This window comes from Balaenoptera borealis (genome assembly GCF_965194805.1).
Source record: "Balaenoptera borealis genome assembly, chromosome: 3".
Taxonomy (NCBI): Eukaryota; Metazoa; Chordata; class Mammalia; order Artiodactyla; family Balaenopteridae; genus Balaenoptera; species Balaenoptera borealis.
The window spans coordinates 167703247-167723864 of NC_138866.1; the positions used below are offsets into that span (position 1 = coordinate 167703247).

At 42.7% G+C, this 20618-nt stretch overlaps 1 protein-coding gene across 10 annotated transcripts in view; it reads left to right on the top strand.

The window, feature by feature from the left end:
* The window catches only part of LOC309625651 (uncharacterized protein), a 178681-nt gene that overhangs the window by 142247 nt on the left and 15816 nt on the right, over positions 1-20618 (top strand). The window lies entirely within an intron of this gene.

The window sequence follows — 20618 nt, forward strand, 5'->3', positions numbered from 1 at the left end:
CGTACGCTTCTCTGGGCTGACAGCACTGGAGAACTGAACCCAAAAGCTGCAGCAGCGGATGAAGATCTGAGAAAAGCAGATTTGTGATGGGCTGTGCAGTCACAGTTTCTGTTCCCATGTATGCCACTTCCTTGTGCTGACACTGAAATGGGCTGGACGCCGCCCCCTACCCCTCCAGGGCCAATGAGGCGCTTGGTCTGCATCTTCCAAAATAAAACTCAAATCAAGTCCTTTTCCCCAATTTTGCCAGTGTGTGGCTACAGGTGACCTCGCCTGCCTAGGGAGGTGTTGGGTGTGACCATGACCACCTCATCCAGTCCTCAGGCAGGTCCAGTCACCAGGAGGACCTGGAGATTCAGGGCTGTGGCATGGAAGGTCTTGGCCAAGCACCAGGCAGCCCCATGTTGCAGCTGGGGTTCAGCTGTTCTGTCACAGCCGCCGGGGCCATTCATCCCTCGAAGTCCCTCAGATTCGAAGTTCTATTCAAGACGTTCCTCATTAAATGTCCTTTCATATAGCAAAACCAGCAATGCTATGATACGCCAAGCCACAGCATGAAGTTACTGTGATCTGCACCTGTAAAATGGAATGTCACTTCATAAAGCCCCAGACCAAAGAAAAAAAAAGATACCCTTAAATTTCACCTAAGTATCTGGCCTGCCTCCTCCATCACAGTTACCTTCTCTTGACTGTTGGCATGGATCCCACTGTTTCCCTGGCAACAGAGCTTTTCTCCTCACTCTCAATTTCCCAATTTGACTCCATGCTATGTTTTCCATGTCACTTACTCCACTCCTTCACTTTGGGTTGCTTTGTTTCACTCTATTGTACTACAAAAGTGTTTCTTCCTATATCCAACTTTGCATATTTGCTTTCTTTCCAGTTTCAGCCCACTTAGTTCTGGCTACACTGATTCTTAGAGCCATCCATCTGCACTTCCAAAGCATTTACATTTCTTTCCGTTGCACATAATAGAAACCACCTCTTGAGCAGCTCAAGCAAGAGAAGGAATTAAGTGGAAGGATAGTGGAATATATCACAGAATTCCAGGAAGAACTGAACAAATACAACTTCAGAAGGGAAGAAAGAAGGGCAGCTCTAGTGACTTCAGGGACAAGACAACATAAACTTCCTTTCTTGAGTATCACCCCCAACATTATTCAGCTGCAAAGACTCCAACCCTGGAGACTCTTGATTGAAAATTCTGACTTCCCACAGAGAAGAACCTGATTGACCCAGTTTAGCTTTGGTTGCCCAATGGCCCAGTCCTGCGTGAAGGACTTAGAGCCAAGAGGATGGGCGTTTTGTAGAGACTCATCTGCTTTCTCTGGAGAAAGTTCTGGACGTCAGAGTCATTTCCCCAAGAAAGAGGAATCCTTGTGAGCTAAGAAGACGTCCCAAGCATAATAAGTTCTTTGAGTAGCTAGATCTCAGTCACACGTTTCTGGTATCTGCTTTGTGTAGTATACATTTAAAAAAATATGTTTCTTCCCTGGGCTAGACTGTTAAGCTCTTCCATGTGGAAATGGGCTGTATCCTTTCTCTTGTCCCACTTAACTGGTGAGCTTCCAGTAAAGGCCTGACTAACCAAGTCAGCTAACACGATGCCAACTATTGAAGGGTAGGTTTCACTTGGCTAATGTTCCTCTCCTAATACTTAATAAACACCCGCCATATACCAAGATACTTTCAAGCCATTGAGTATTTAAAGATAAATTAGATATGACCCCTGTCGTTAAGACATAATCTAGTAGGTTTTCTGTATGATTAATATTTAGGAGGGAAATGAATTAAAAATAAACAAATCATTATCAGACCCATTTGGAGGGTTCTCAGAAGCTGGGCAGTTTCTGCTTGGGTTATCATATGGATTCCACTTTAGGCAAGCATTCAGTGAATTGCCATAAAGGACAGGATTCTGATTGATTGTCTTCCCCAGCTTGCACCCTTACAATAGTGTTTCTGTTATCACCCACCATATCTGCCATTTGAAGTAAAAAATATATACCCCCAATTTTTTTTCTCTAACTATCCAAGATACCATTGGAAGACTACATATATTTCTCCACTTTGTTATCTGCAATGACCAGCAGCCAAAGGGGCGCGGCCAGGTGGGCTTCTATTACTCCCTGGACAGCCCAGCTTGACTCCTGAGGGTGTATGGCCACAGGTAGTCAAACTCTGAGTATCCCAAACAAAAGGTTAAAACTGCAGAACAATCTCTCTGTAGCTTGTGGCACAGCTTCGCATGTTCTATAGAGGCTTACTGTTACTGAACTCAGGTCTGGCTGCTCGCCGATCGAAAATCAATACCAAGAGAGGCAAGTGTTGGTAGAAAGGAAAATTACTTTTAATCAGAATGTTGGCAATCTGGGGAGAAGGTGGACTCATGACCCCCAAAAACCAACTCCAAAGATTCTGCTCAGCCATGAAAGTTTTTAAAGGGAAAAAGGGAAGTACTCTCAGTTAATCATTGAGATAGGGGGTCAGACTGCATGCAAGCTTGTCGACTTCTTGTGATCTTTCTTTAGATGCCATCTTGTTCACACAGTTTGTTCGTGAGAAGGCTGAAGGGGAAGCTAGGGAAGACATCTGGTCCTCTGTTAAATACTTATTCTTCATTTCTACTTCTTTGATCTATGGAAAGAACCAACAGGTTAGGTAAGGTATTGTGCGATCAAAGATTTGAATGGTGTGCCAGGGCCGGAGAAGAGTAGAGCATGAGGGCACCTGGTTCCATCGACAGATGAATGGATAAAGAAGATGTGGCACATATATACAATGGAATATTACTCAGCCATAAAAAGAAACGAAATTGAGTTATTTGTAGTGAGGTGGATGGACCTAGAGTCTGTCATACAGAGTGAAGTAAGTCAGAAAGAGAAAAACAAATACCGTATTCTAACGCATGTATATGGAATCTAAGGGGTAAAAAATGGTACTGATGAACCTAGTTGCAGGGCAGGAATAAAGATGTAGACATAGAGAATGGACTTGAGGACACGGAGTGGGAGGGGGAAGCTGTCGTGAAGTGAGAGTAGCATCGACATATTTACACTATCGAATGTAAAATAACTAGTGGGAAGCAGCCGCATAGCACAGGGAGATCAGCTCGGTGCTTTGTGATGACCTAGAGGGGTGGGATAGGGAAGATGGGAGGGAGGCTCAAGAGGGAGGGGATATGGGGACATATGTATGCCTATGGCTGATTCACTCTGGTGTACAACAGAAACTAACACAGTATTGTGAAGCAATTATACTCCAATAAAGATCACTTTTTTAAAAAGTTAGTTACAATGTAGCTTTGCTCAATTGACAAGAAAAGGGGTTTCCTGCTGAGGGCGGTTTCCTGCAAAAAGCTGCTTCCATTACTGTATATTTTGTTTCAACATGCAGATAAAGATGCTAATGTAATGAACTGCCACAGGTTAATCAGTTGATGGCTCCTCTAGTGGTTTTTTTTCTTTAAACAAGTGGATGAATGAACAGATTTGGCCTTGGGATGCCATTCAGCTCAAAGTTGGTGGCAATCGCAAATGGGCTTAATAAATGAAAGAGATATTTTGGCAGAGCCCATTGAGGCAAATAAAGATTAAGGTCATCGCCAGCATCATAGAGTATATTAGATCCTCTACTTTAATTGCTTCCTATGAATGGAAGGTATACAGGAATTGGAATTTTAATTTGTACATCTAAGTTGTGCTACTGAAGGAGAAAGTCTTTGTGACCTTATGGATTTGAGAAAAAAACTTAATAGGGTATAGTTGTAACTGGCATAAAAGTTATGTTCCATGGCTGACATTGCTGCTGTTTGATGCTTGCTGTCAAATGAAAAGCAAGACATGAATCCCTGATTGATTTTTCTGTGCATGCATTTGCAAAAAATAAGGCTGAATCTGGCTGGAACCGTGTGATGTTCAGAAACAGCAGAAACATAATCAGTTTCTGTTCTGTCTCCCATTGTGAGTTCTAGGGCTAGTGGTAGCTTTAACAGTTTTTACATCTCTTGCTTGATAATCAGACAGACTGCACGTTCTGTAGACATACTGTCATATTCTATGTCAAGCCCTGGGGGCTTCCAGCATGAATTAAGAAAGCCCTAGAATGGTACTGGCATTCATTTTCAGAAAAGCAAGGAGAAGACATAAAGAGCATGGCTGGGGTAACTCCTTCACTTCTGCCCTGTTATCATTTCCACGGCGCTATGTTTGCTGCCACGCCCTCGAATGTGTTCTTTGATGATGGAGCCCCCTCTTCATCTGACTCTGGGTGTTCATGACTTATTCTGCCCTCAGCTCATCATTCCTCCTGAACCACAGCTGTGGCACAGTTACGTCTCTGCCTTTGCTCACATAATTCTCAGACCATCTTGGCTACCCAAAGATAAACAGCTTGATTTGAGTTATCAAGCAATCTAATCTTCTCTGCTTGCATCTCTAATTCCCAAAAATGAGTTCATTCCTCACAGTATATAAATAGATATTCGATATATATCTGACATATGCCTGAAAAATCTGATATATATACACAGCATATGAGAAGCCACATAGTACAATGAAAAAAAAAAGCATTAGACAAAAAGATTAAAAAAGCCAAAAGACAAAGGACTTTGCTTCTAACTAATTATGTGACCTTGAGTAAATAAATGTATCCTCTTTGAACCTCTCATTTCTCATTATTGAAATTCACTAACAAGGTATTATAAAAATCAAATGAGATGATCTATAAAAAGTGTTTGAAAACTATTAAGACCTGTATAAATGGGAGGTAATATTTTAGTAACTACTTTAATCTGAGCACATTGATGGTCACTAGGAAAGATCAAGAAATGAAAGGCACAGTACCTGCTTTTGTGGGATTTACAACCTAGCCAGGAAGATCACACATATACAGGTATAAGATAATTAGTCAAGCAAGTCATTATAAACTGATGCATACAATGTAGACAGATGGCATACCACTTGATAATAGTTCAAAACAATTGAAATCCTATACACATTAAATGACTCTACAAGCATCATGTTTTATTAACAATAAGCATGACCATCATCTTTACCACTTCCCCCTCATGCAGATTATTTTAGGGATTGTCTCTGTCCTTCTTTACATCCTAGTTTAGGTTCAAGATAAGTCGACATTTATATCTGTCATTTATTTAGTGCCTTTCTATGTCTTGTTTACCAATATATCCCAACGCCTAAAACAATGTCTCAATGAACATCATTGAATGAATGGATGAATCAGTTAATCAATCCAGGAGAAAAGAAGCAGCTTTCCATTTGGGTCCACACGCTTATTTTGTAATTCTGGAGAAAAAAATTAAAACAGTGGAAGAAAGATTGACATGTGCGCACATGCGTGTGTGCGCGCGCACACACACACACACACACACACACACACACACACACACTACCTTGATCATATGGAGACGTATCAGAATTGAAGAGGGCAAGTGTGGGGCTGGTAGGCAGACTGATAAAGCCACCCAGATAACTGTCCATCTCTCCCATCCATTGAGAACCACTGTCTCACATACTTAAGGCTCCGTCTCTCTAACATGGGGTTCCAACAAAATGGGAATCTTTCTTGAACAGTCTCCTGCCTTCAATTTTTCCTAATTCCTTTCAGCTGCCTAGAACCTCAGGCTATTAAAACACTTGCTTAATGTCAGTGTGTGAATTTACATCTGATTGGATAATCAATTCTTTTAACCTGCATATCGTTCTGAGCATAGTTGGAGGTATGTAAAGCAAGCTCTTAACCCATTGATGTTTACCTATTGCTAGTAATGATCAGTTCAAATGGAGCTATTTTCCGTGAAGATAAACTACTCTAATCAGTTTCAATGTAATAGTTAACCCCTCAGGCCAGAGCATATGGTTGTCATCGTGCAGCTGTGCTGATAGAATAGCTTGGCCCTTCGGAATGTTTGTTCCATTTCTATGTAATTGCTGGCCACCCATTATCTGTAATGGATAATCATTTTTCTTCTTTCCTTCTTAATTTCTAAGGAACAAAACCTGCCCTCCCTTTCTTATTGTAAACAGTTTGAGAAAAAGCAAAAGGTAAAGAATAAGAATACTTCATTGTCTCATGTCTACCCCAGTGCTGAGCTCCCGCCCTGGACTGTTTTCAAGTATTTCTGCAAAAAAAGGCATTTTCCTAAACCAAGATGTTATACATAGAACCCAAACAAATCATAGTCTTCAAGGATAAGGCATTGCAAGATGGCTCACACCCCAAAATAAGAACAGATATGGTTGGAAATTACAACGATCTTCTTATTTTAAATGGAAATACCAGCAGATGTCACAAGAAACATATAGAACTAGGTACAGACAAATAAAGAGCTTTTCTGGGGTGTGGAGTAGTACAGAAGGAGGGTCCACCTTGGACTGTGGGGAACAGTGGACCAGGGGTTCGGCAAGGAGTTTGCTGAGTCTGGATTGTGTCCTAATGAAACGGTATTAACCATCTTGACTCAGTAATTTAAACATTTCTTGTCAGGCACTTTCAGGATACTATCCATAAAATTATATTTATTTCATAATAGGTTGATCCCAGACATCTTTTCAAATGTGCTTGCCATTGAATTTACACATTGTTTTATGTTCCTTCTTTGAATCTCAGAGTGAAACAAAATAGATAGGCAGCAAAAATGGGACGGGGAGACGGTGTCCACGGGCATTTCCCACTCCTGAGGTCTCCCAACCCTGTGCTGGCTTGTTAATTTCTCGCTATAGTCTGTCAAAAGAACGGAGATGTTATTTGACAGCCCACATATTTTTCTAAAGCCAAATTTTTATACATTTCCCTGATTTCCAAAAATATGACTAATGTTATTCTGGTAGAGGTATTTTTCTCCCTGAAAATGGCAGTAACATAGTAAATGTTCTCTTGCCCACGTGCTACATGGACTCATGCTATCACGAGATATAAAGAAGGCAATCACAAGTCATCTTTCCTTAAGTGATACTTATCCTTCCCAAATAGCTCACTGGGGGCCGTGACAGGAATAAAATGCTTTCTATCTACACAAGTATTGTTTCTAAGGATGAAAGAGCCCTGAAACCCGGACTGGCATTCAAGTTGGAGGTACTGCGAATATGTGGAAAAATATAGGACGTTACATGCTGATACCACCAGTAAGAGTTCTGAAAGGCATGCTTGTAATGAAAGAGTTCCATTTGGAATAGCCCAGATTGTGGACTAAAATGGTCTCCATGTGGCAGAGGATATTTGTGAATGAAGTGCCTTTCAATGAGGAGAAATCAATTTTAACAGCTCATTTATTGACAAAACCAAGTCTAATCTCAGCAGTCAGAGTGCTTTCTTGGAACAAGGACTAGAGGATTCCTCTGTCTCACCTGAACAAATGAGAGAAAAAGCTTCTCATAAAAAATGTTTATGACCCCTCTCCTCCTGGAGCTGGGATGAGCTAATACTTGATCATGAGTTAACACGGGATTTGGGTGACTAGAGTGCCTACTAACATTTCCCACGCCTGCTGGATTCTGTGGAGTCAAGATTATTCAAATATGCCTAAAAATGAATCCTTGAATGGCCAAATCATAGATTCATCTAATGTCTTAATTCCACTAACCTTCTTTAACTCTACCCTTTGCTTTGGCTATGCTGGTTCATTTACCATCCCAACGCTGTGCCTGGCATTCCTCCGCCTCTAAGTCTGAACTTACACACAGCCAGGGTGATGGCAGACCCAGAGGTGTGTGGTGCACAACAGATGCAGTGGCCCTGTACAGGTCCCTCTTCCCTGGGACCAGGTACCTACAGGTCCCTCTTCCCTGGGACCGGGTACCTACTCCCCATCCTTCTCAGTTGAAGTCCTGCTCATCCTCCTGGCTTCAGCTTTATTTATTTGTTTGTTTGTTTGTTTATTTTTATTGAGGTATAGTTGATTTACAATATTTTGTTAATTTCTGGTGTACAGCAAAGTGATTCAGTTATATATATATATATATGTATATGTATATATATTCTTTTTCATATTCTTTTCCATTATAGTTTATTACAAGATATTGAATATGGTTCCCTGTGCTATACAGTAGGACCTTGTTGCTTATCTATTTTATACATAGTATTTTGTATCTGCTAATCCCAAACTCTTAATTTATCCCTCCCCCCTTTCCCCTTTGGTAACCATAAGTTTGTTTTCTATGTCAGTAAGTCTGTTTTGCAAATAAGTTCATTTGTATCATTTTTCTAGATTCCACGTATAAGTGATATCATATATTTGTCTTTCACTGTCTGACTTAATGCACTTAATATGATAATCTCTAGGTCCATCCATGGTACCGCAAATGGCAGCATTTCATTCTTTTTTTGTGGCGGAGTAATATTCCATTGTATGTATGAACCATATCTTCTTTATCCATTCATCTGTTGATGGACATTTAGTTTGTTTCCATGTCTTGGGGCTATTGTAAATAGTGTTGCTGTGAACATTGGGGTGTATGTATCTTTTCAAATTAGAGTTTTCTCTGGGTATATGCCTAGGAGTGGGATTGCAGGATCACTGGCTTCAGCTTTTCTGTAAAGTCCCTCCTAACAAATCTAGCTGTACCTCCTCTCTTGTGTCTGATTACCTCCATCACAACTGGGGCACAGACCAAGTTCTGTTAGTTGTTAACAGGTGTCTGTTGAGAGTCACAAACTGATTGGAAGCACAAAGGCAGAGTCAGAATACCCCTTTCACTTCCCACTACTCCACATGCTTTCTTCACCTTAGTTACTGATACCAAGCCAAAAATGTTGACCTCATTCTTGCTCTTTCTCTATTTATGTGCTGTCTATATCCAGAGAGTAAATCCAGTCAGCTCTGTGATCAAAATCCATTTTAGTCCTACTGTTTTACACCATCTCATTGGCTATCTCCTTAGACCAAGCCACCATCCTCTCTCACCCGGGTAGCTGCCATAGCCCCCCAGATGGATTCCTGCTTTTACTCTTTTCCCTTGATAATCCACCTTTCACATAGCCTATATCCTCTCCTTCCACCCCTGCATAGTCTATATGTGACATTTCTTAGCTTCCTAGAATCTGAATCCCCCTGCCTACTTGGGCGAGAACACATCACTGTGTGAATCTTAGTGAGACACAAGACCATACCTCTTCCAGTGAGTTACTCTGAGCCCTGGTAGTGTTACCGAACACAAGTTCATGTGTTCAGTGCACAGTGAGGCCAAACAAACCAAAACGTCAGAGTTTGGAGCAGAGAAAGGTTTATTTCAGGGCTGTGCAAGGAGGTGGGTAGCTCATGCCCAGAAAACCCTGAACTCCTCCAAGGGTTTCAGCAAAGCACTTTTAAAGGCAAAGTTGAGGGAAGGACGTGGTTAGCTGTTGCAAACTTCTTAATGTCAGAATCCTTTCTTTTTGCAGCTGCCCATGTAGGTCAGGTCATGATGTTCCTGTAAACCTCAAATGAGACAAATGTTATTCTCTGTTCTGCAACTTTTTATCTCTATGTGAATGGACTCTTAAAGGTCAAAGCCTTGAGAATGGGCTCTCCTGTATTTTTCTGGGTATAGGCAACATTCTTTTACAAACAGTGCACAGGCAGCATGGCTAAGCACAGGAAAAGGAGCAGATCTAATATGGAGTCAGATTTGTTCTTCCTGATTGCAGTAGTGGCTTACTTGCTTCCTCATTAGATGACTCAATGCATGTTCAACAGTGGACTATATTAAATGAGGTTGAGATGGGATGTACTTTGGTAAAATTAAAAATAAGAAATTCAAATTCCTCAGCATTAGAAATGCTGGAGTGAACTTACTCTTGTAAGTTGTCCTATTTTTTCACCCTCAAGAGTGCCTAGAAGACATTATTCATGAGGACTTTGGTAAAAAGGTACCATCATCTCTGAAAAACTTGTTAGTGCCTGTTGTCTATGAGCCCTACAGTTACCATACCTGTTTCCATGTGGTTAGAAGAATCCTGGGGTGACAGACATTAAGCAACAATGAGTAAGAGCTAGAGGCAAACTGAGAAAGGTGAGCATGACTGGCTTCAGGTTCCTCCTGGTAAGCAGAATGTGTTGACCAACAGGATATCCCAGGGATCGTAGTGAATCAATGATGGATCCTAACAGTGAGAGAGAGAGGCATTCCTTTAAGGTCCCACTTTATATTAAAAACCTATTTATATTAAGTAGACAACAAAATTCTAGGATGCATGAAGAAAGGTCTGAATTGAGGCACATTGAGAAAGTGAAAACCCCTCATTCTATTCCCAGAGCTGTGCTAGTGCTGGAGCCCTTGAAGTGAAGGGAAAGGCCAGAATCCTTGAAGAATGTGCAATAAAATCCCAAGTAGGGCCATGAAACATCCTCCTAGGTTTCCTCAAAAAAGCAAGGGGCTGTTAATCAGGGTAACTATATATGAGACAAAGGAGATACCCAACCATTCCAGGGGTCATTAGATCTTGGATTGAGCTAATATTAATTTCTGGTACCCCAAATAATGCTGCTGTCTACCAAGCAAAGTGAGGAATTGCAGGGGGTCAGTAATTCAGTCAACAAATATGTATTGAACACCTAGTATGTGATAAGCACTATTCTAAATGCAGGAAATACGGGGACTTCCCTGGCGGTCCAGTTGTTGGGACTCCAGGCTTCCACTGCAGGGGGCACGGGTTTGATCTCTGGTCGGGGAACAAAGATCCCACAAGCCACATGGCATAGCCAAATAAATAAATAAATGCAGGAAATGCAGTGGTGAGCAAAATAGAGTCCTTAAGAAGCTTATATTATAATGGAAGAAAGAGGTAATAAATAAATAAGTTAATTTCAGGAACTGATAGATGCTCTGAAAAGGGTAAGAGGGAAGATACTAAAGAGTGATTTGGGGCATTGCTAAAGAGTACTGTTTGAATTGTATCCTGAATTATGAGGAAGACATAGTCATGGAATAGAGTTCCAAACAAAGGAAACAGATGATCAAGGATCCTGAGATGGAAAAGCACGTCATTGTCTCCAGGGAGAAAGATAAGGCTAGTGTAGGTCGCAGTACATAGAAGATGAAGGAGATTAGGAAGAGTTGGTAGGAGAGGATTAACAGGAGCCGGAAGAAACTCGTAGGCTACAACCAGGAGTTTGGATGTTATTGCACAGTCCTTATTTGAAAGCCGTTGAAGGATTTGAAGTGGAAAAATGTTTGAGAATTTAAGGCGTGGGAGTGACATGTTTTGATATCTGTTTGGAAAAACTACCCCCTCCATTCTGGTGTGTACTGTAGGTAGCCAAGGGTGGGAGAGTGAAAATTATTTAGGATCCTGTTACCTTAGTCAAAGAAGAGATGATAGTGGTACTGTATAGACAAGTGTTGTTGTAGCCACAGCTATTGAGTAATACAATCAGATTTGAGGTATATTTTGTAAGTAGATCTTACAGATGGATTAAATGTGGACATGGGAGTGGGATAAAAAATAACATTAAAGATTTTTATTCTGGGAAACTAGGTAGATGGTGGAAGCCTTGTGTGGGAAAGAGCAGGCTTGCCTGGTGGGGAGCAGAAATCAACTGTTCTCTATTATTAGTTTAAGATGCTTATTAGCATCCAAATGGAGATATGTAGTGGGAAAAGATAGAAGCCCAGGGGAGAAGTTCAGGCATATAGGTATATATGCGTGTATTCGTGCATAGAAAAGAGAGATGAGTGCCAATCAGAGCCCTGGACCACTGCCCTCGGTGCTAAGAGATCTGAGGGAGAGGGAGAAGTCCTCAACGGAGGATAAAAAGCCATAGGTCAGGTGATAAATGGAGTTTTGATCCACGTCTGCCTCATCAGGACTCAGTGGAACCCTAAACCTACCCCTTGTCTTTACCCTGGTCCAACCACATCAAGTTAACAGGTAACATTGACAACTGACAAAAGCCATGCACACTGGCTCCCTGATCTGTGAAGGGAGGACCAAGTCAATATCCTCGGATGTCCTCTCTTCACCAACATAGTATTACAAGAGCAATCCTACATCTTTAAAGACTTGAAAAGTGCAGAGGTATGGTGATTTTTATTACATCCTCATTTCATGTTCCACTGTGGCTTGTTGATGGGTCTTGGAGAATCATAGTATATTATTGTTACATCAATCGAATGAAGGGTGACTCCAATTTCAATTGCTGTTTCAGATGTGTTTTCTTTACTGAAGTAAATGATTGCATTTCTGCAACCTGGAATATGGTATTAAGTTAAAGAATATTTTTTCTCGGTCTCGTTAAACAAAGAACACCAGAATTCATTTGCTTTTATCTGGTAGAGTTTATAATACATTGTCACAATTTTGCCTCAGATTACTCTGACTCTGGGCCACATATGGTCCAGAAACAAATCGATCTTTTCTCCAGCCCACACAGCATCGTGCTGGTCCATTACATTTATAGTGTTTTGCTGCTGATACCTAGAAAACTGAAAGGATAGTTCTAGATGCCTCAGTAAGACGCATGCTAACCAGAGGATCTGAGATAAATCCCTTGAAAAATAGGGCACAACCGCATTGGTGACATTATGGGGACTGCTAACTTCTAGGTGCTCCAGACAAAACTGTGCCTTGGGCTTCATATCACTAAGAGGGGCACCTCTTTGGGTTTTGGAGGTAATATAAACAACATTTGCATGTCCTGTTCTAATCCATTTACAAGGTGAATTGAAAGACTTGGGTGCAAACTAGAGCAAAATGTTGATCTGGTCAACGCAAGCTGGGAATGAGCTGTTTAACTATTCAATCCTCACGGCCTAGCAGAATTCTGGTGCTTTAAGCATCTTGGAAAATAGAAATACCACATGAAACACTGGCAACACCTAATGGGATATCACCAGAATTTTGGAGCAAAACATTGCCTTCTTTAGAAAATATTCTCCTTTTGAAAGAAAGCTTTCTTATACTGGGCTTTGGTATCACAAACTTCAAGCCACCATGTGATTCATGGTGCCGGTGATGGATTAAGGATTATCTGATTCCCCTTGCCATAAACTCAGACATCCCCAGAGAGCCTTCATCACATGGAAGCAATGTCTATGAGGCAGGGATCAAGCAGGTTGTGAGCGCACAAGTCAATTACATAAGCGCGTGGCTCACATTCCCAGGGTAACTACTCCCCCCTCTCTGCCACACCCTCTTGAAGCTGCCCTATAACCTCCTAGGAGGTCCCCATGAAAAGATGGCTACAGAGGAATCAGTTTTAAGCCTGGTTTCCAGATGGCTCTGCTAAGTGTGAGTGTGCTAGTCCCACTGGAAAGGGACCGCTGTGTTATTACAGCTGCATTTATCACAGGTGGTCCTCAGGGGAGTGGAGAAAGGACATTTTTTTCCAGCACAAATAACTGAATAGAATATCTGAGAGCCATGCTGTCAGAAAGGAGAGAGAACGTGAGATCAGAAATCTAAACCAGCTTATGCTCAGGGCTTGGTTCATGGTAGGTCTATAGTCAGCTACACAGAAGGAAAAATGTTGCAGGACTTGTGAGGCAACGAGGTTTGGAGGGCAGCGTGCAGGTGGACCCACTGGAATGGGTCCAGAATGAGATATTCGTGTCTCATACTAATGCTCACCAAGAGGATTCCACGACAGAAATATGTCTCGGTTGTTAGATTTTTGAGAGGAGTATCCTTGTGGGTATTAGTTAACCTCATTGCCCAAATATTTCAGGCTCTTCCATGGGTGACCATGGTGGCAGGGGTGAGACAGAGCATAGCTTCAACAACTTGGACATTTTGTCGGTAAAGTTTATCTGATACTGCCATCCCTAAGAGTCTCATTAGCTTCAGTAAGCATTCCTGAAACCCGGATGTATTATATCCCTGGGCTGGGGGTGTGGGCAGCCAGTAGTAATCCAGTGGGAGGCTTTCCATCTTAAAGAGGAAAGTGTCATCATGGTCTAACGTACAACGTTACTTCTGATCCAGAAACTCACTTACAGACAAAAAAAAAAGCCTGGTGTTCCTTAGAGTTCCTAACATGTACCCCTATTACCTGCAAGCACCTGGGTTTGTAGGATGAAATGTCATCTCCTTGGAGAGGCTTTTCCTGACCACGCAAGTAACTATCTTATTACTCTGTTTTATCTTCCTTCCCCTATGCATTTCTATCCAGTTTAAAAAATCAGTTTCCCCATTAGAATGTAAACTAGATGAAATCGAACCAATTCACTCATTCATCGCTGTATCAGTAGCACCTAGAAGAGTCCTAGGAACAAAGTAAATGTTTAATAAATATTTGTTTAATGAGTAAGTAAATAAATTATTAATTAGAATGCATAGTTAGGACCCAAGACATATTTGATTAACTATTAGAAACTTAAGGCCCAAACTACTCAACAAACTAGTAAGGACACAATTTCCCTTTTTGATCGGCTGATTTGGTTCCTGGTCAGGAAACTTAGAATTCTAGAAATTTTAATACCTGGGAAGAAATTTAAGAATAAATCAAATCTGCATTCATTCTCTGAGAGCCTGTTACCTGCAGACCATTATGCTAGATCGTAGGGAATATATTGATGGATGTAACATGACTCTGTACGCAAGGAATTTAAAATTGAGAAAACACGTAGAAAATAATAAATGACAGACAGAAATAAGACACTCAAGGAACTCTGTGTGTGTGTGTGTGTGTGTGTGTGTGTGTGTGTGTGTGTGTGCGTGTGCACACGCACACAAAGAGGAAATAGCCGTTTATTCAGCTGAGCTGGGGAAATCGGAAAGGTTTTGTGGAAGAGCTAACCTACAAGCTAGCACTTGAAAACAGAGCAGGATTTCAGCAGGCAGGCAAATCTGGAGGAAAAGGTATGGGCCTGGAGAACAGGGGATCTAGAAAGTGCAGAGGGTTTGTTGGAGGTTTTGGGTGGATCCTTCCAGACGCTGGATGCCACACTCAGGTGGTTGACTTCATTGTGTAGCAGTGGGAAGAAAACAGCAAAGGTTCGTGAGGAAGGGCATAGCACCTTCTGATCTGTGTTTTTGGCTACACATGGAGGGATAGATTAGTGAGGGAAGAGACTGGAGGTAAGGAAACCAATCAGGAGATTAATCTGGTGGTCCAGGGCTGAAGTGAAGCCAGGGGACTGGAAACAGGCCCGTGGCAGAGGGGATGAAGTGAAGGGGATGAAGTGAAGGGGATGAAGTGAAGGGGGTGGATGCAGAGATATTAAGAGAGGTTTTGTAGCAGGATTTGACCAGGTGTTATATGTTGATGGGTTGAGAGGAAGCATCGTCTAAAATAACTTCTGTAGTTTCAGTCTAGGTGATTTGGAGGATGGAGGTGATGTCAAGTGATGGGAATACAGAATAAGTCAGGGATCTGGTGGAAGAGAAACTCAATTCGGCTCTGTTGAGTTTGAAGATCAGTGCCGTTACCTATCTTCACATGCCAAGCTTGCATTTGAAAATTTGGGATGAAAGCTCAGGATGGAAGTCCAGTATGGTGATGCAGTTTTGAAGTGATACTTAAATATTGCCAAGAAGTTAAAGAGAGAAGAATGTCAGCACTTAACAACAAACAGGAAACGAGAAGGTAGATAAAGAAAATGATAGGTTTGCCCCAAACAACATGGCAAAGTAGAACTATGTATCATTGAGCTTCCCAGTCCTGTTTTCCATCTTTTTTCCCATGGTTCTTCCTCCTTTTTCCTTTTCATGCTTCAATTATAGCTGTCTTATCTTTCCTATGGGGAGGAAAGAAACTCAAAATACCAACTTGAACTTACAACTTTGATTAATGTAGTTTCCTACTCAAAAACCATTCATGGCTCGTGGCTGTTCATACACCAACATCCTGACTCTTTCTGTAGCATTCGGGGTTTCCCCAATGTGGCCACCTTCTTGCCTTTTACCCCAGGACAGTCAGATACCCGTAAGCTCCAGGCTGAGTTTCCTACTTTGGGGTCTTTTCTCCAGCTGCTCCCTGAGCCTGGCATTTCCTTCCTTTCCTTATCCAACCATTGGGGGCCACACACATGTCAAGGTTTTGAAACCTGCCCAGCTTTTTCCCACTCAAAATTCTCTCACCTGATGGACTCTTATTGAATCCTCTCTGCACTTTGGTCATAGCATTTGCCTCTGTGTTCTTTGCGGTTTACATGCCTTTGTCCCTCGGTAGCCTGTAGCTATAGACTATAGCCTGAAACTTATTCCCTTTGTGCTTTATACTGGCTTTTTTGAGACTCTGAACACAGCAGTGATTAGATGGATGTTTTGAAATGACAGAGGAGAGAAAAATAATTGCAGCAAAGCCCACTCTGGCTCTGTGTGTTCCCTTTCTTAGTCTGACTGATTTGATAAAATTATAGGAGACATCACTGAACTTTCATAAACAGGTGTAAAGGTCTCTGGTATTGCCTCATTCTCTTGGCTGATTACTTTCCGAAAAAGAAAGAAAAAAACCCACAAAACGTATGAGGTCTGGAACTGGAGGGGACTTCATTATTTTTAATGTCTCAGTAAAAGATCTTTTTTTTCCTCTCTCTACATTTACCAGACTAATCCCAATAATGTCTTTTAAACAATTAATTCTAGTTTCAAAAGCATACTACTCTGCAGTTTGTCCAGAATTAAGTGACCATTAGAAGCCATTAGCTTAGAAATGAGTGCCCTAATTACTTCTGAAAGTTAGCAATAAAAGACGAAAAAGAAGTCCAGATTTCAGACACATCAGCATGCTTGCAGTACTGGATGCTTTTTGTGTACCTTTCTGTCTTCCCACCATGCAAAGTGTTGGGCAGAGGAAAGCACTGGGGCGTTCTGACACCTGCCGATTTAATTTTGTATTAGGCAAACGTTTCTTCACCTTGTCCCAATTCTAGAGAATAAAACGTATGGAAAGATATTAAGATGTGGACCGTTTACTCTAGTCGAACTTTCAGGAACACCAGGAAGTTTGATGGCGTAGATGGGTACAGATGAGGCCTGTCCAATTGTGCAGCCATGGAGTTTGTTACCGCTTAAAAGGAGTGTCCTAGGCACAATAGTTCTCTGCAGTAAGCATGTTGGTTTCAGCAGCAATGTCATGTCAATTTGCTCTCTCGGTTCAGAGTTCACAGCTGTTTGTGGAAGGCTGGTGGCTATTCTGTTCCTAAGTCTAGGTATAGTAGAGGTCCTAAGTTTCTAGCACATTCTCTTTTCGAGGCGGGGGTAGTTTTTGCCGCAAAGCCTGCTCAGGGGAGCTGTTCCGGGCTGCACTTGCATGGCTGATGGGACAGATTTCTCCCGGTGGAATAGTTCCATACATCCTACGTGTGACCCGTTAGCACACGTCGGATGGGAGTGTTGGTAGCACTCACAGCCTTAATGTCTACTTTACAGACAATTACTTCCAGCTTCCACATCCTGCCCATGGAACCGCAGGCGTTCTCAAAGAAGATCCTTGCACTGTGGGGCTGGAAGCTTCTTGGATTTACTGTTTCCCCCTTCCCCTCCGCTGGAGTGTAAGATCTTCATTGCTGTAACACTTAGGGGACCAGTATAGGATTATGAATGTTTTAGGGGGGCAGGGGAGCTCTAGGGTTCATTTAAACTGCTTTGCAAAGACTTTGAGGGTTAGGAACAGAAAGAAACAAATCGGTGATTTTTTTCCTTAGCTTTTGCTCCGAAAGAGAGCAGCCAACAGTCAGGCTAACCTGACTTTTCCACGACTCCTTGCTGATAAGGGGCCCTTTGAGGATATCCTTGAATGAACTCACAGGCCAGTCTGCTCTGGGTTTTTTGGCCCCTCTCACTGAGTGGACAGTAGGAAGTTGAAACGGGGAGGTAGTCTAGCCTGGGGACCCTGGCTGTGCCCCTTCCTTGCTGTGGGATGTTAGACACCTTCCTTACCTGTACAACCCATCAGAGTCTCAGTGTAGAAATTACATGAGATAATGTGGCTGGAGTAGTTGGCATAGTGCTGAGCACGTAAGTCAACGAATGTCAGCCATTAACAAACTAACAGCAGAGGGAATTTGTGGTCCAGCTACCCGGAGTTTCACAAAGGAGAGACGTCCATGCAAAGGAGGGAGCACAGAGAAACAGCATTGCTGTCTCCATATCACTGTTTTGTCAGGAGTCCAGACTTTCATCAAATGAAAGCATATTAACTTCAGCGCATCACTGTGGTCAGATGCTAGGCACCGTACCTGTCGGCCTGATGAAGGCTTTGATGTGGTTTATCCAGGTTGCATAGGTGCCCTACCTTTAATCATGCGAAGCCAATGACAGATAGTAACTCACAAGGCTCCCTTTCATCTCAAAGTATTCTTCTAGCATGATTTTAGAAGTAAATACCTAGGCATATTATTTTTGCCTTTTTACCAAATTAAAAGCAGGTGAAAGGATGCTATTTTGTTGCCTCTGCCATGAGAAGATGAGTTGCCCAGAGGGGGAAAAAAAATACGCATTCTTCTTCAAACTTTATGTATTTCTCTGAACCCCAGTATTTTATGAAAGAGCTCAGGGCTAGGAAACCTGAAAGTTGTGGAAACTTTAGGCATCGCACCCTGGAAACTTGTTCCCACTCCTTCAAGAAAGGCCATCAAGTGCAAGAAGGTTATGAATTCATCATGCATTAATCATTTAGCCCCACCAGGGGCTTTTCTGTTCCTTGCCTTATCTGTCACTGAAAAAAAAATTCACAAGATCTACATTATTCCATTTATTTTATGGTTATAAATACTCAAATACAATTTGCGACTCTGTGGTTTGTAACGCATTCAGATGCACTGAGAACATGATGGAAAAGAACAGGCTTGGTTTGTGCTGGAGGTCTGACTTCCCCGGGGAGTTGCCCCTCATTGAGGAGGAGAGCTCAGTTATGTTGGAGGGACCTCGCCGGAGACCCAGGGGAAAGAAGGTCTCCTCTCCTGAGGCACGTCCCAGGCAGCACCCTTGGGTGATGTGCTGCAGAGCTGCAGGATGGGAGAAGGATCACAATTTCAAACATGGAAATCTTTTGAGTCATCTTGGCTAGAGGTTTCTTTAAATCTCCAAATCCTTCCATGCAAAAAAGAAAGAGAGGGTGAGAACTCGAAACTGAAGATTGTTGCTGTGAATGGGTAGTGACAACAATATGGTCACGGTCTGTTTTTCACAGTTCGGTTCACACTTATTTCAGGGCTGGGGGAAAACGTGTTCTTGAAATAAATCAGAAACTCATTCAGAGATTGCGAGCTGGAGATCTTAATGGAGATGTTTTTTCTTTCAAAATTGTGAGCTTTATTCAGGGTCCAGCCTCCCTGCCTGCCTGCTTGCCCGAGATCCTCCAGCAAACTAGAGGCGGATGCTTATTCTCTCTGGCTTTTCCCAGGACCAACTTCCAAACATCTTCCCACCTGCCCTGTTGGCTGGAGCAGCGGGTTCTGATTAAGTCATTGCACACTCCGGCTGTCTCTTCTGGCGACAGAGCCATGGCTGGGGAGATTTCCGAGCCTATGACAGCCTATTCCTGAGTCCCCATCCCTGGCACCGGGCTGCTCTGCTTCTGGCACTCAGCCCCTGCTGTGAGTTCACGGGCTTTGTTCAGACGGCATTCACATGAGCAAGTGAGCGACCCAAGGAAACCGTCTCCCTGGTTAAAGCATTAGTAAAGTTTAAGGGTCCCTACACCTGACCTCTATCAGGGTGTAGGGACAGCACTAAATCCTTGCTATGACAGGTACTGACTACCCTGGTCAGATGAACAAGGTCAAGATTAGAGCGGGTCTTCTGACTCTGCTGACCTTGCTCCAGGGGAGAAGAGAGTCTTGGACCCTGGCTCCTCTATTCCACTACAACCCTTGAATTGGCTGGTCCTCTTGGTACCTTGTGCTTTGATTAGACACCACGAGTGTCCTGTCCCAGGACATGTGGGACCAGTAGAGTCTGCCTCAAACCTCTCTCTGTCAGTATCTGCGGGATTGAGCTTTACCTGTACTGGGGAGGTGAGGCCCCATGAGGCCACCATCAGAAATTGCTCCTCTCAGCTTTTTCTCATCCCTTTCCCCAATCTGGGCCCTGAGATCTAGCACCGTGAGCATCTAACCCAGAAAGTAATGTAAATACGATATTTAAATATTCTTGCCTGCAATCTTGTGAAGCCAATCTCCATTTCACCTCCCTCCCCTGACGCTTGTCCCCTGAGGTCTGGGATGCTCACGGATGCAGCCAAACAGCCCCCACCCCGCACCTATCCATCCAGCTCCGCTGGCTGGGAACGCGATTGAAGGCGCGCTGAGGTTCCAGCCTGTCATGTTTCAGATCTACCGAGTCCCAGGAGTGATGGGTTCTACGCCCTCCCTCAGCCTCTGCCGCTAACCCTCGCCTGCAGAGGACTCCAGGCGGCCATGAAGTGTGGCTTGGGGCAGATGTCACCCTGCCCTGTTCTCAGGTGCTTCTGTCCAAATCAATAAAACAACGACATTAGCAAAAAAAAACCTCTCCTTTCATTTAAAAGCACAGCACCCTCCTGCATAATGATTTATGCTGTTGGATACTGACGGGTCACCAGTCCTCTTGTTCTAGAAACAGCCAAAATAGAAGCCCCAGGGGCTTGGCTAGGACTCCCTGTTACAGACAATGCCCACAGCACAGGGCAGAGATCGCCAGACTCCTTAAAAAGACTCAGCCAGCCCGCTCCTGTCTCTGGGTGTCTGTTATGAACT